A 15,184-nucleotide genomic window follows, 5' to 3' on the forward strand; every position below is an offset into this window, starting at 1 on the left:
CGTACTCCGTTCTTCCATCGATCCGATGCGCGATTCCTGATTCGACCGCGCAATAACATTTGTGAGGTTCCGTTACAATGAAATACTGTGCGAAAATATACACAACGATTTCATTTCGCATCGGTGGTCCACACGGAACGCCGATACCCCAAACACCACCGGCCAATATCAAATTTTCGATATTGGCGGTGACTGGTGAATGAATGTGTCTCCCCTCTCCTCATCATTTAATTCACTCGCTACATCTCCTCTCCTTTCCCCTTTACCTAGAACTCATACTAATGGAATTCTAGAGAGAATTGGAGAAGAGGGAGGAGCATCAGCTTTTTGCTCTCTCAAAAAATAAGTCCAAAATTGTCTGCCTTTGGGTACCATTATGGGTACTGAGATAAGGCCCCCTCTCAGGTCCATAGTTTTACCCATTCATCGCGTTTTGGTCGTTTGGGTTGCTTGTAGGGCGATTTCCTAGGCTTAAAAAAGGGAAGAGAATCGGTACCACGGTTCTCTCCCGCTCCCATATAAAATACACGGTGCGCTCTCTCGGTTTCCGAGGTTCTTTTAAAAGTATTCTCGGAAACCGAGAAAGAACCTCGGAAACCGAGAGAGCGCACCATGTATGTTATATGGGAGCGGGAGAGAACCGTGGAACCGATTTTCTACCCTTTTTTTAAGCCCAGGAATTCTTCCATCGGTTTGATTCTAGGTTTTTACGCACACCATGATAAAAATTACCCGCTCCTTGCTTGTAGGGTAATCCCCCTACAGGCAAAGAGAGCGAAATTGACAGGCGAGGGACATGTAGAAACAGGGGGAAGGGTTTCGGTCGAATTTGTATTGTTCGCCATAGTCGAGCCGCAGTGATTTTTTTCCGAATTGAGAGTAAGCGCGCGCAACGCTCTCTCGCTTGTCTTCAAATTACACGGGGCGCTCTCGCGATACAAAACAGCTGATCAGCTGATACCCCCTCCCTCCCGTTTCTTTTGCGTTGCGCTGGATGCGCGGATCAGCTGTTTCCCTTCTCTCGCGTTTCTCTCGATTTGCGCTGCGCTGTTGCCACACTTTGCGCGATGCACTGGATACCCCCTCCCGCGCGTTCTTTTCGGTTTGCGCAGCGCTTTTGCCGCACTTTGCGCGTTGCGCTGGACACCCCCTTCTCCTCGTTTCTTTCGGAGCGCGCTGTGCGCTTTCGTTCACATAGATTTGCTGCGTAAAATCGCATGCATCGAAATCAAACTTAAACTCATCAAACTCGGTTTATATTTCAACACTTTATTGCAACTAAAGGCACAGTTCCATGCAAAGCTAACCACAATCTTGTCACAAAATCACACATATTTTTGTTATAAAATATTTACAAAAATCGTCGCATATTTTTTATATAAAATATTTACAAAAATCGTCACTTCAAGCATCCGCCATACTGCCTGTATCCAGTTTTTTATGTTGAATACTGTAAAAAAGCATTGAAATAAAGCAGCATAATTTACATATTCATGTTGAATTATGAAAGATTAACGCAGCTTTATTTTAATGCGCAAAACACTTCATCAAATTAAAATACGGCCGAAGCCATAATGATGTGAATTGAAATAAAAAACGCTTCAACACTTCACTTCAAATTACATCGAGCGCCTTGGACTTAGGCTAAAACGCGCGCGGCCTCACATTTCGAAGGCTTGAACTGAACTGAGGAATTTGTGTGGTAGCAAGAAAGAGAACGCACGAGGAACACTCGCTGCACTAGTGCGAGCGAGACACCGACACCAGCATGCCGCTGCGAAAAAAAACCAAACTGAGCGCGCTGGCTGAAAGTGAACGCACACATTCACACATGTGTGATTGTGTGAGTGCAGAAACTGTGTAGAAAGCAAAACACGCTCTCGCCGCAGCGTAATTCCGCGTATTTCCAACCGTCTCCCCCTGCTTCTACATGACCCTCGCCTGAAAGTCGCACACATTTACATTCTCTTTGCTAGTAGGGATCATAAAGCTTATAAAAATTAGAAATACGTATCGTAAACGATGGCAAAGACACCGACTTAATAATACATTAAAACAATCATATCATGTCTTTTTAATCTCATAGTTCGCCTGCAAACGTCAACGAGTGCAGTCGTGTTTTGATCTAGTTTTGCAAGCCCCCGCGATGGCGAATAAGCGATCGCAATATGCGGACGAAATGTTCCGCATCGATTTCTCGCTGGTGCCAAAGCGACCGTCTCCTTCCGGGAGACCGTCGATTTCATGTGCGAGCGGCTGGGAATCGGCGGAAAAAAGTGCAAGTCGCCCAGCTGAATAGTGCGAAGAGCTGTGTGTTTGTGACGATGGAAATGGTGGAGGATGTGGAGGCCATCGTCAAGGAACACAGAGGAAAGCACTCCATCACGCACGAGGGAAAGCACTTTCCCATCAATATTGAGACGGTAGATGGGGCGGTAGACGCGTCCGTGCGCGATCTGCCTCATCTAATCCCGGACGAGGAAATTGTTGCCGAGATGGCACAATACGGTGAAGTCCTATCGATCACCAAGGGTGTATAGGCCCCCGATTCACCGTTGGCTGGTGCGCTCAACGGTGTGCGTGTGTTGAGGATAAAGCTGTTAAAGCCCATGCTCTCCTTCGTAACACTCTGTGGGGAAGTTACAGGTGTGTCCTATCGTGGACAGGCACAAACTTGCCGCAACTGTGCTGCACCGGTGCACCACGGTCTGAATTGTGTGCAGAACCGGCAAAATCGGTTTGCGAACGTTGCACAAGTAAAGGCCACGTACGCCAGTACCGTTAGTGCAAAACTAGTTGCACCCACACCACAAGCAGCGTCACACACTGCAGCAGGCAATAGTGGCCAGAAGAAAAAGAAGAAGAGCCGCTCAAGGTTCCTATCGTCGGCGACACCTACACCTACACACGCAAACGTGGAAGATCAGCACCCACGCGACGCATCGAAGATCGCCGCACGACTGATCATCCCGCTCGTGCCGGTAACTGTTCAGCCTTCCAGCCCGAAGCCGAACTCTCGCAAGGGGGTGATAAGCCATGCGAACAATAAGCACGTCGCTCCAGCTCTCTCTCTCGCTCCCACGACGGATGCTGTCGTCTCCGCGCATGATCGGCGCATCGATGATGCGTTATCACCTGCCGTTCCTACCGCTCCTGTGGCCACCGCCGCTCTTGCGGCTACCGCCGTTCCTGCGACTACTGCTGCTCCTGTGGCTACCGCCGCTCCTGCGGCTATCGCTGCTCCTGTGGCTAACGCCGCTCCTGCAGCTATCACAGCTCTTGCGGCTACCGCCGCATCCGCTGCTGCTGCTCCTGCTGCTGCCGCCTCTCATGCGGCTACCGCCGCTCCTGTGGCTGCCGCCGTTCCTGTGGCTGCCGCCGCTCATGCAGATACCGCCGCACCCGCTGCCGGCGCTCCTGCGGCTGTCTCCACTCCTAGGGACACGGATGATCCTGCTGTTGCCCAAGTCCCTGGTGCTGTCGTCGCTAACCCAGCGGCAACAAGTGCTCCACTGGCCTTTAAGGTACCGCTCAATGTCCTTCCTGCCCCCTTTCCTGGCCCTTTCCTGGCGGATGAACCGCGAACGGTAACACCACTGAGTCAGATGTCGAGAGTGTCGCCTCAAGTTCATCCATGAACAGCTTTACGATGGTCGCCAAGCGTAAGCCTGGTCGACCATCCAAAAAGGCCACTACCACTAACAAACTCTGAATTTCGTTGCGATGGATACGGTGACCAATAATATAGGATCAGTTGTTAGTAGTGGCTATAATATAGCTACTATTAACATCAACACCATATCCAGCGCAACGAAATTAGAAGCTCTTAAGACATTTATAGGACGATGGATCTGGATGTTATATTTCTGCAGGAAGTATATCATACAGATCAAGCGCTTCCAGGATACAATGTTTTGTCTAATGTTGACGCGTCGAAGAGGGGTACGGCGATCGCTTTACGGGACCATTTAAAATTTTCTCACGTCGAGCGCAGCTTAGACTCACATCTGATCTGCGTTCGATTGGAGAATATAGCCACCCTGTGTAATATTTATGCTCCTTCAGGAAGCCAGCGTAGGGCGGAGTGGGAGGAATTTTTCAACCGTACAGTGGCGTTCTACCTGCGGAATGCATGTCCTCATGTCATTTTTGCGGGCGATTTCAACTGTGTGTTAAAATCGAAGGATGTCACGGGTGGGGGTAATTTCAGCCTTGCTCTGCAAAACGCTGTAAACAGCATGGGTATGAGTGATAGCTGGGAGGCTCTCAGAGGCAACTCTGTGGAGTTTTCCTACATCACTAGTGGTTCGGGGTCACGCATCGATCGGTGTTATGTCTCCTCTTCGCTGGTAACACAGTTAAGGACTACCGATATGCATGTGCTCTCCTTTTCGGATCACAAGGCACTCACAGTGCGCCTCTGCCTCGCACTTCGTGGAGAAATTCCTCGAGGCTTCGTCGACGGGGTCATAGTGCTGGTGAGGAAAAAGGGGGGTGGGGATGCCATGTCTTCATTTCGATCTATATCGCTCCTTAACACAGTCTACAAGCTTTTGTCGAAGGTTATTAAACCCCGTCTCGATTATATAATCGAGAAATGGGGAATAATCTCGATAGCGCAGAAGTGTTGCAACAAACCTTGTAACATTTTTCAAGCTGTACTCTCTGTTAAGGAGAGGGTGGTTGATCTGAAGATGGAACGCAAGTGTGGTAAATTCATCTCCTTTGATCTTTCGTAGGCATTCGATCGCGTCGATAGAAGCTTCCTCTTTAATAACATGATCTCTATGGGTTTCAATCCTGGGCTGTTGGGGCTTTTGAGAAGGTTTGGTGATCAGTCCTCCTCCCGTATCCTAATCAACGGATCCCTATCCCTCCCTATTTCCATCCGACGATCCGTTCGTCAGGGGGATCCACTTTCCATGCACCTTTTCATCCTATACCTTCATCCCCTCATCACCAGACTAGAAGGCATATGCTGCGACCAGGATGACCTGGTCAATTCATATGAGGCATATTCATATGAGCTCGACGTGGGATACATCACATCAAATGCCATTCAGGTCCCTTGGCTTCGTACCGTGGAGAGGCTTAGGCTCCCCGGTATATTGTTTACCAACAATGTACGAGAAGCAATGAGCCTCAACTGGGACCTGTTGATCCACCATTTCCGGCAGCTGGTGTGGCTTCATCGCGTGAGGGACTTGAACGTGGTGCAAAAGGTTGTTCTGCTGAACACCTCCCTACTCCCCAAGCTGTGGTTTGTTGCATCGGTTTGTGGCGCCCGTGCAATGGACATAGCGAAGGTGACCTGCACCGTGAACTCGTTCCTCTGGGATGGAACCGGAGGCTTCCGAGTGGGCTTAACCTTCACCTTCAGGCCATCATGGCCAAGGCGCTGTTGACGAACCGGTATGTTGCGGAACAAGGGTGTCTACGAGTCGGAGGTCAGCACATTTCTTGTGCTGGGAATCCTCCGAACATCGCCGCTGTTTCGTCAACGTACCCGTGTCTGCGTATCGTCATACAGCAACTTGGCTATCAACTAGACATGGGAATATTGATTCTTTTTAAAGATCAAGTGCGGTCCAGTTCACTCAGTGAAATGAACTGATCGCGTGCGGTGATTCGTTCGCACGCCCGAGGTGGGGTATGATTTGGTACGACGATTGTGTGATTAAAATAGATTCCATCCTATTTTTTGCAAATCTGCACCAGCAGGTAGTGAAAACTGTATGGTGTTAATGCAATTAAAAAAGTGAAAAAATCAACATTTGACAATTTGCTATGAATAATGAATAATGTTATATTTTACTTTTCCACTTTTATTTATATGTAAATTCATATCACTTCCTTATAAACTAAATCGATTTCAGCTTAACTATTGAGAACTCCGCAAATAAAATCTAAGAATAAAAATGTATTTATGCAAAGATTAAATCGTTTGGAAGTTCCCAATCAATTACTCTGACCACTTTTTGAATTCAAACAATTGAAACTTAATTTTAAAGTTCTTAATTAATCTAAAAACCGTTGTGTTGTAGAAAAAGTAGCTCAGTAAGTTTTTTAGGATCCAATCGCGATCTTTTTTCGGTATAGATTTGTCCAACATTTGAGAATACTCGTTCGCACGGGACGGATGTGGCTGGTATACAAAAAATACCTTGTACTAATTTATACAGGTTTGGAAATCTAGATTGGTTTTGTTTCCACCATGCCAAAGGGTCAGATTCTAGTTCTGCATATTCCGATGCAATGTAACCGTCTAGTTCTTGTTTTGCTTTAGTTTTAGGATCGGAAGCCACTTGCCTAATAGATATCGTACTGACAAAGTCTCCAAATAAGTGTTGACGATATTGATCCTTTTCTTGGTTGTCTTGAGTTTGACAGTTTGATGTGGCTGCATTAATAATGTTCTGATTTGGATAGATTGTTTCGATAATATCGATAATAGATTGGTATGTTTGTTCGTATCTATTTTGTTCGTTTTCAAAACTTTGCCGTATCATACGTGGATCGAGTAGCATTGCTTGATTTACGATCGTATTTCGAAACATGGGATCAAATCTTTCTTCAAGACCATGAATCAAATAGTTTCCTAATTTTCGCACTGAAATTTCTAATTCTTCGTTCAACAAATCAGTAGTTTTAGTGATGAGAATTTTGATAAGGAGTCCCATGTGTGATAATGTAACGGTTTTTTCTGATGAAGCAATTTTTGTAGCGTAATCAAAGTTTTGTAAAAATTTGATTGCCTGCTCTATCACAATCCAATCTTTGTTTTGTAGAGAAGTTTTCATCTTAATTGTATCTAAACAAGATAGTAATGGTATTTTGTTCTAAAACCGTTCCAGCATATCGTAAGTAGAATTCCAGCGAGTAACAATGTCTTGTTTTAGTTTAAGAACGGGGTAATTCAATTGTGTTTGCACTTCGGAAAGTTTTTTGGTTGCCGTACTGCTTTTTTAAAGAAGGTAACAATACGTTTTACTTCGTCAACTGTGGTTTCAATTGCTTTTTCTATCGATTTTTTAACAACTAAACTTAAACTATGTGCAAAACATGGAAAATGATTCACTTGTTTTAGTTCTTTTGCAGCTGATGACATGTTACTCGCGTTGTCAGTTACTAAAGCAACTACTTTCTCCGTGATATCAAACTTCTCTGTTACTTCATTTACCCACTCAGCAATATTATGTCCAGTGTGTTGATAAGGAAACTCCGAACATTCGAGTAAATTGGAATAACTTATTATCGTTATCGATGTAATGTGCTGTTAGTGCATAAAAGCTAGTGTTATTGATGTTCGACCATCCATCTGAGGTCAGCGCTATTTTTGTGGTATTTTCCAAAGCAATTTTGACCTTTTGCAGGCTTTTGTTGTACTCCCGATTCAAAATTGCTTCTGAAACAGTTTTGCGGCTAGGTAATTCATAGTTTGGATTTAATCCATAACTATATTTCTTAAACGCCTCATTCTCGTTAATAGAGAAAGGAAGCGACTCTTGGCAAATTAGTTTTAATAAAAGCTCATCTTGCTTTTTTTTGGCTTCTGATGTTAGCGGTTTCAGTGGAGTTAAGAAAGAGTCCATGGTGGCCGGTCGAGAAATCCCAGCTGAGGATTGTTGAATTGAGGTACATTCCTCAACATTACACTCTCCATTCGACGAGGAAGCATTAACGCGTTTTAAAGGTATTCCGACATGTTTTGCAGTCAGATGCCGTTTCAAATTGGATGACGATCTTTTAGTGCATCGAATGATCTTAGCACAATATAAACATTTTCCAGCATTTTCCGTTTTTTTCGAAGTGTTGCCAAACATCGCTTGTCGCTCGTACCGTGCTCATCGTTTCAATTCTGAGTAAAAATATAATAATAAAGTTGTTAATTATTATTGCCTTCTCTAAAATCTGTATCTGATCGATGAATTACTATAAACCCTAAAAACCTTTTTAAGCTACATTCTTAACACTTTGAACGCCGGGCTGACGTTACAGTTATTGAGTGAGCACGTAGCGCAAGGCAAGAGAGCGATGAGAGCGACAATTACTAGTGCCATTGCTATCACTTTTTTGTTTCATTGCGATAAGCGGCGTAGCACATGTCATTCTCGTTCTCTCTTTCCTACCTCATTCGTTCTCAAGATAATCACTGAGCGTCAGATGCAAAGCTGAACGGTGAGCAAAACCGTGACACGCGAATTTATGTGACACGGCGCTTAAACTGTCAACCATTGTAACACACTGCCACTACTATAATTCAATTATCTATTATCCCTACCCTACTATATAAAACTATTATCTTTAAGATTACGATTTGACAATAAAGAGTTCTCTGCGTGCCCATTGAAGAGAAAGGGTGTTCTTTTTGCACTCCACTGGCGCCAGTAGGGTCATAAAACGCCAAAGCATCATCAAGCTAATACTTCAGTATTTTGAGCTTAAAAACTCTCAAATAATTTGTTAATTAAAATATGAAACAGCATAAATGCTAATACGCAATATGATAATACACAAAAACAATAGATCTTTCGTAATATAAGGACAAAAAGCATATTTTACTGTATATAGCAATCAGAACGGCATTGTATTCTCCACATTTTTAAAACTCACCTTTTATTTGTACAGGTTTATGATACCGTTTGCTTAGGTTTCTCGAATCTTATTGATCGGTTTTTAGTTGTGCCACGTTCAATTGCTAACTATCAACTGACTTATTATGGTTTTAACAGTTTTTATCGGCGTGCACTAACACTGATAAAAAAACCGTTAAAAGTTTTCAATCATAATTACGCCGGACAATACACTTACAACTGTCTTTATATTATACACCACTTCATTCTAACCTTTTTATTCTTCACTGTTGATACACACTTCACACTCATGTCTTGGTAATACACTTGTGTCCCACACTTGCAGGGGCCACAGTGTTGACGACCAGAAATTTTTTGCACACATTGATAATTATCCATAACCGAAAGAGCTGCCGATAAACTGATGTTTTCAAATGATGTGCTATCTCGCCTTACTTAACTGAAAGAGCGGGAAGGTAAGGTTTTTTCACAATTTTTTTCGTCCTTTCATTTTAATTCTCTGCGCGATACAGCTCGATCTCTCCAATTGAACTATGAGTGCATGATAACCATTGAGGTTTTATATAATAGCGTACCTTTTTTATGTGAAATAAAACTAAAATTTTTCTACATAGAATATAAGTCATTTTTTGCATTTTTAATATAACATCATGCTTTTCAATTTAACTGACTTTCAACTTTTGTGTATCCAACTTGAGAACACGCTTACTATCAATCGTGCAACTATAGAGTTTCGACCGTACATTAGCAAATTGTTGCACACTTGTATAGTTGACATCGAACGTCCACAAAAGAAACCAACACCTACGTTTTTCGCACACAAGCTTAGTTGACATCGAACGTCGACCAGAGGAACCAAACCGCACCGTATATGTGCGGTCATTTTTCGCACACTTTCATAGTCGGCGCTATGAGCATCCGCACAGAGAATCAATACCGCACCGTATACGTGTGATGATTTTTCGCACACTTTCATAGTCGGCGCGGTGAGCACCCGCATGGAGAATTCCACGCAAACAATGAGACCCCAAATTTTGAGTGATTCAGGCCGAGGGGTATGAGGAAGCTTGAGGAAGCAAGGAGAAACGCGCTGCGATGAGAGTTCGCATTCTGTTTTACACGCGCGCTTCACTAACACCAACACAAATACCGTGCTTTGACGAGCCGTCTGTGAATGTGTGTGTGTCTTCTTTCAGCGAGCTCAACTTGGAGCTGCTCGTCACATCGTGTTGTCTCGCTTACACTACAGCATCGAACCATCGCTCCGTATGTCCCCCCCTCCTACGCGTACAAAACCACCAGTACAGCGCGACGCTTTGCCGGAGATGGTTGTGTGCGTTTCGTTCTAAGTCCCGCGCGCAGTGTTTGTGCGTTGATGCGCATTTCGTTATAAGTCTCGTGCGCCGGTGTGTTTTGGTGAAGTGTGCAGTGAATAAACAGTGTGCACAGACGCACATGCAGTGCGTGGATAGACAGGTAAGAATTTACTGAACAGAGTCAACGCAGATTGTCGACAAGTTTCCCGCAGCCTGGCTCGACCCGGTACTTTGCTGTATGACGTCATTCGTGAGTATGAAGGATTCTGAATGTGTTGTGAAAGTGTACTTTATGTTTCAATAAAGTGTTTAATGAAATAAAAAATGACCGTGTTTGTGTTTGTTGTTAGAATAAGTGCGTATTTGCGATCGTGTCTATTCATGAAAGAAAACGAGAAACGAAAGAAACAACTATCTTTACATGTGTTCGTAGCATGACTGGAAAGAACACAAACACATTGAGAACTGCTGAGCGCACCGTGCGTTACGGGTGGGGAGGGGGAGGGCTCGCGCGAGGGTGTAACTCATTCGTCGAAGAGACACTCGGGGCGACTATGGGCTTCGAACGACGAGATCCGTTCGCCGCGGTTGTCAGAAGGCGCTCACTTGGCGCTCAGTTTTAAAATAACGTACCATTGAGAGACCGTAAGAAGCGCGCGAAAGAATGAGTTCTACCTGCCGGGGTCGAACGTTCCCGTTTGTATGGGGAGAAATCCGCGAGGTTTTGCGCTGCGGATTTGGAACGAATGTTGTTTTCAATGTAACGTTTTGCTTCAAATTTTGCTTTAAATGATTGAAGTGAATTGAACTTAGAGGTATGTAGCATTTTGAAAATGTTTTGTGATCTATTTCTAATAAAAAAAGTTTTCATCAGTTTTGAAAATTCATATAAAAAACATAAAACATATCGGAATATAAATATACATACAAATATCTATAATAAAAAAGATATATATATATACGGTTTTGCTCACCGTTCAGCTTTGCATCTGACGCTCAGTGATTATCTTGAGAACGAAAGAACGAATTACATGTGTTCGTAGCATGACTGGAAAGAACACAAACACATTGAGAACTGCTGAGCGCACCGTGCGTTACGGGTGGGGAGGGGGAGGGCTCGCGCGAGGGTGTAACTCATTCGTCGAAGAGACACTCGGGGCGACTATGGGCTTCGAACGACGAGATCCGTTCGCCGCGGTTGTCAGAAGGCGCTCACTTGGCGCTCAGTTTTAAAATAACGTACCATTGAGAGACCGTAAGAAGCGCGCGAAAGAATGAGTTCTACCTGCCGGGGTCGAACGTTCCCGTTTGTATGGGGAGAAATCCGCGAGGTTTTGCGCTGCGGATTTGGAACGAATGTTGTTTTCAATGTAACGTTTTGCTTCAAATTTTGCTTTAAATGATTGAAGTGAATTGAACTTAGAGGTATGTAGCATTTTGAAAATGTTTTGTGATCTATTTCTAATAAAAAAAGTTTTCATCAGTTTTGAAAATTCATATAAAAAACATAAAACATATCGGAATATAAATATACATACAAATATCTATAATAAAAAAGATATATATATATATATATATATATATATATATATATATATATATATATATATATATATATATATATATATATATATATATATATATATATATATATATATATATATATATATATATATATATATATATATACATATTCAACTCTTATGTTTTTCATTCAACTCTTTAAAATAAAATCAATCAGTATTTTTATACTTTTTTATAAAGTAAATCCAATCCTGTCGTCCCTCCTAAATTTGAAATAACTTAAAGTCAAATTTAAAGAAAGTGAGTAAAGCTACCTTATAATTCATAACAAATCATCCAATAACGATGTAACGAATGAAATCCAATACCAACGGCCAAAAAAATCAAAATTCAAAACTTAACCATCCTTGAATCGTAGATATAAACGTCTTTAAATGCTTGACAGTTGTATCTCATGATTCTCTTTCTCTCGTGAGCGTCGAACGGATTTCGTCGTTCGAAGCCGGTACTCGCCCCGACTGTATTTCGACAGCGTCACTCAAATCACTCAAAAAATACACTCATTTTGCCGGACGGGTTAATACCGCACCGTTGGCGTGCGGAGATGTATCGCACACTTTCATAGTCGACGTGGTGAGCGTCTGCACCGTTGGCGTGCGGGGATGTATCGCACGCTTTCATAGTCGGCGCGGTGAGCACCCGCACGGAGAATTAATACCGCACCGTTGGCGTGCGGGGATGTATCGCACACTTTCATAGTCGGCGTGGTGAGCATACGCACGGAGAATCAATACCGCACAGTTGGCGTGCGGGGATGTATCGCACACTTTCATGGTCGGCGTGGTGAGCATCCGCACGGAGAATCAATACCGCACAGTTGGCGTGCGGAAGAATCATTTCCTTTCGTCTAGCTGTGCGATACTCGTTCACTCAGAGTAAAGATCGGAATGAATCATGCAGTTCTGATTCAATTCGTCCATGTCTACTATCAACCACCATCAGAGGCCATCACGACACGCTGGATTCGCCAAAAACTGACGGAAGTGCTACTTGAGCCGAAGGTAGTCTTGCAAAATCCGTCAGTGAATTGGCGGCTACTCTGGCGCAATATTCATCGTCCCTGTCTATCGTCCCTTCAACGCAGCACGCTCTTCTTGCTGGTAAACGGAAAAATCAGCCATGGAGAGCTGCTGCATCGAATGAACCGCGTCCCATCTCCGTCATGTTCGTTTTGTCCTGCAATGGATACCCTGGAACACAAATTCGCTGGCTGCAGAAGAGTTGCTGATGCTTGGCACATTCTGCACCAGCGAATTAGCGTTGTAATTTCAGGGTGTCCGTCTTCGTCAACGTTATTGTTCGGTTTTTTACATTCGCCTGTATTAAATGGCATTAGTGCAGGTAAACGCAGCCATATCCTAAGTTTGTTTGCGAACTATGTCATCCACATCATTGGAAACAATCATGCTGTGATTGATATAGAAGTTCTGCGTTGTTCTTTGAAAATATTAATGTTAAATAGAACCTAAGCCCGTTTTTAATAAAATATTCTATAAAAAAACCTTATTAACATTAAATTATCTGAACTGCGAAACAAAGCGTGGTCAATAAACCTAAAATCAATGAATAAGGACAAACATAATAAAACCAAACTATGGAAGTTTATTAAAATCATTAAAAATAATCAAAACGCAATACCAGCATTAAAAAACAATGATCAAACGCTCATAACGTCAAACGAAAAATGCAAAGCACTGAAAGATGTTTTTGAATCTGCACACACAGTAACAGCAAATTTAACTAGCCCAACCGAACGTCAAGTGAAAAAACCGTTAAAAACTTTCGCAGTATCAATCAAGAACTTATACAAAATAACCTGTTCAAACCAAAAGATATTACACAAATTCTTAAAAGATTCAAACCGAAAAAATCATCGGGTATTGACAACATAAATAACTACACACTCAAAAAGTTACCTTTAAAAGCCATTATATATCTAAATACCATTCTCAATGGTTGCTTAAAACTTGGTTACTTTCCAAATGCATGGAAAATAGCTTAAGTCATCGCGATACCCAAACCAGGCAAAGATCACAGTTAACCAGAAAGCTACAGACCGATCAGCCTTCTTAGTTGCCTAGGTAAAATATTCGAAAAATTGTTAGAAAGCCGACTGGCACACCATACATTCAACAACAACATAATCCCGAAAAGTCAATTTGGTTTCCATCCCTCTTTTTCTACCACACACCAACTCCATAGATTAACAAACAATATCATACATAACAGCTGTAATAGAAAATCAACCGGCTTAGTTCTTCTTGATACTGAGAAAGCATTTGACTCCATCTGGCATCAAGGTTTACTTTCCAAACTCATCAAACTAAATTTTCCCAGCTACTTAATCAATATAGTAAATTCATTCATATCAAATCGCCAAAACAAAGTACATATTTTAAACAGTACCTCAAGCACATATACGCCAAAGGCAGGTTTTCCTCAAGGCAGCGTTCTGTCGCCTTTACTTTTTAATACATATACCTCAGACATACCTCACATGAAGAGCTGTGAGCAATTCTTTTATGCTGACGATGTTGCGTTTTCATCCTCAGCGAAAAATCCACAAACGATAGTTACAAATCTAAATACTGCACTGAAAAAATATAGTATATACTGCACAAAATGGAAACTTTTATTAAATGGTAGCAAATCTGAAGCTATCTTCTTCACAAGGTATACCTGTGCTCGGAAGCTTCCAAGTATTAAACTAACACTTAACGACTGTGAAATTTCTTGGAAAAATCAGACTAAATACCTAGGACTAATGCTAGATAAATCACTGACATACGGATATCATACAGAAAATGTTACTGTAAAATGTGAAAACTGTTAAGAATTCTGTACAGTTTCCTTAACAGGAAATCGAAATAAAATTTCGAAAACAAAATGCTATTGTACAAAGCATGTGTTAGGCCTATTATGACATACGCCTCACCCATTTGGTCAAATTGTGCCCACTCACACAAATTAAAATAAAAAAAAAGCCCAAAACAAATTTTTGAAAGCTATTCTTAGAGTGGTACAACACAGCTGCATTACATATCGAATGTAACATACCCACAATAGTGGAAATATTAGCCAGGTTGAAATTAAATAACAACGCAAAGTGCACAACTAGCCCACTGCAAATACTAAGAGAATTGAACTCTTAAAAATGTAATTTTAGGTTTACAATTACTAAATTTTTTTTTTAATTTCATGTTAAGGCCTGTACATAGTATCATAAGCAGTGAAAATGAATTTAAGTCTTGTATTCAGCCAAGGGGTTTTCAATTCCAATTGTATTTTTTCCCTTAACCAAATTGTTCCTTAATTTAGCAATTGTTAGAAATCTTCTAAGTCCTTCCGGCCAAGATTGCCATTAAGAATAGAATTCAATGAGAAGAGAACATAGTTTCGTACCCATTATCGCGTAAGATTTGAAACTGTTGTACTTACTAATGAAATTTAAAAATGGAAATAAAAGAACTAACTAACTGTTGGTTTCTTAATTCTTAGCTTGAACCATAAAAACAAGATACCTGTTATAAACCTAAATTTATGTGTTTTGATTGTTTATAAAAAACAGATCAATTTTGATTTTCTAAAAAAAATATTTTAGATAAATCGAGTGATAAAACATCTCAAATAACTCAAACAGTAATAAAACATGCTTTTTGCGAGATGTTAAACATGGTTTTTAATATTATT

At 41.8% G+C, this 15,184-nt stretch overlaps 1 protein-coding gene across 1 annotated transcript in view; it reads right to left on the reverse strand.

Annotated features, from left to right (window-relative positions):
* Positions 1-15,184, reverse strand: part of LOC120961011 (putative fatty acyl-CoA reductase CG5065) — a 129,821-nt gene that overhangs the window by 85,256 nt on the left and 29,381 nt on the right. The gene's annotated exons all lie outside the window — the stretch shown is intronic.

This window comes from Anopheles coluzzii, chromosome X, assembly GCF_943734685.1.
Source record: "Anopheles coluzzii chromosome X, AcolN3, whole genome shotgun sequence".
Taxonomy (NCBI): Eukaryota; Metazoa; Arthropoda; class Insecta; order Diptera; family Culicidae; genus Anopheles; species Anopheles coluzzii.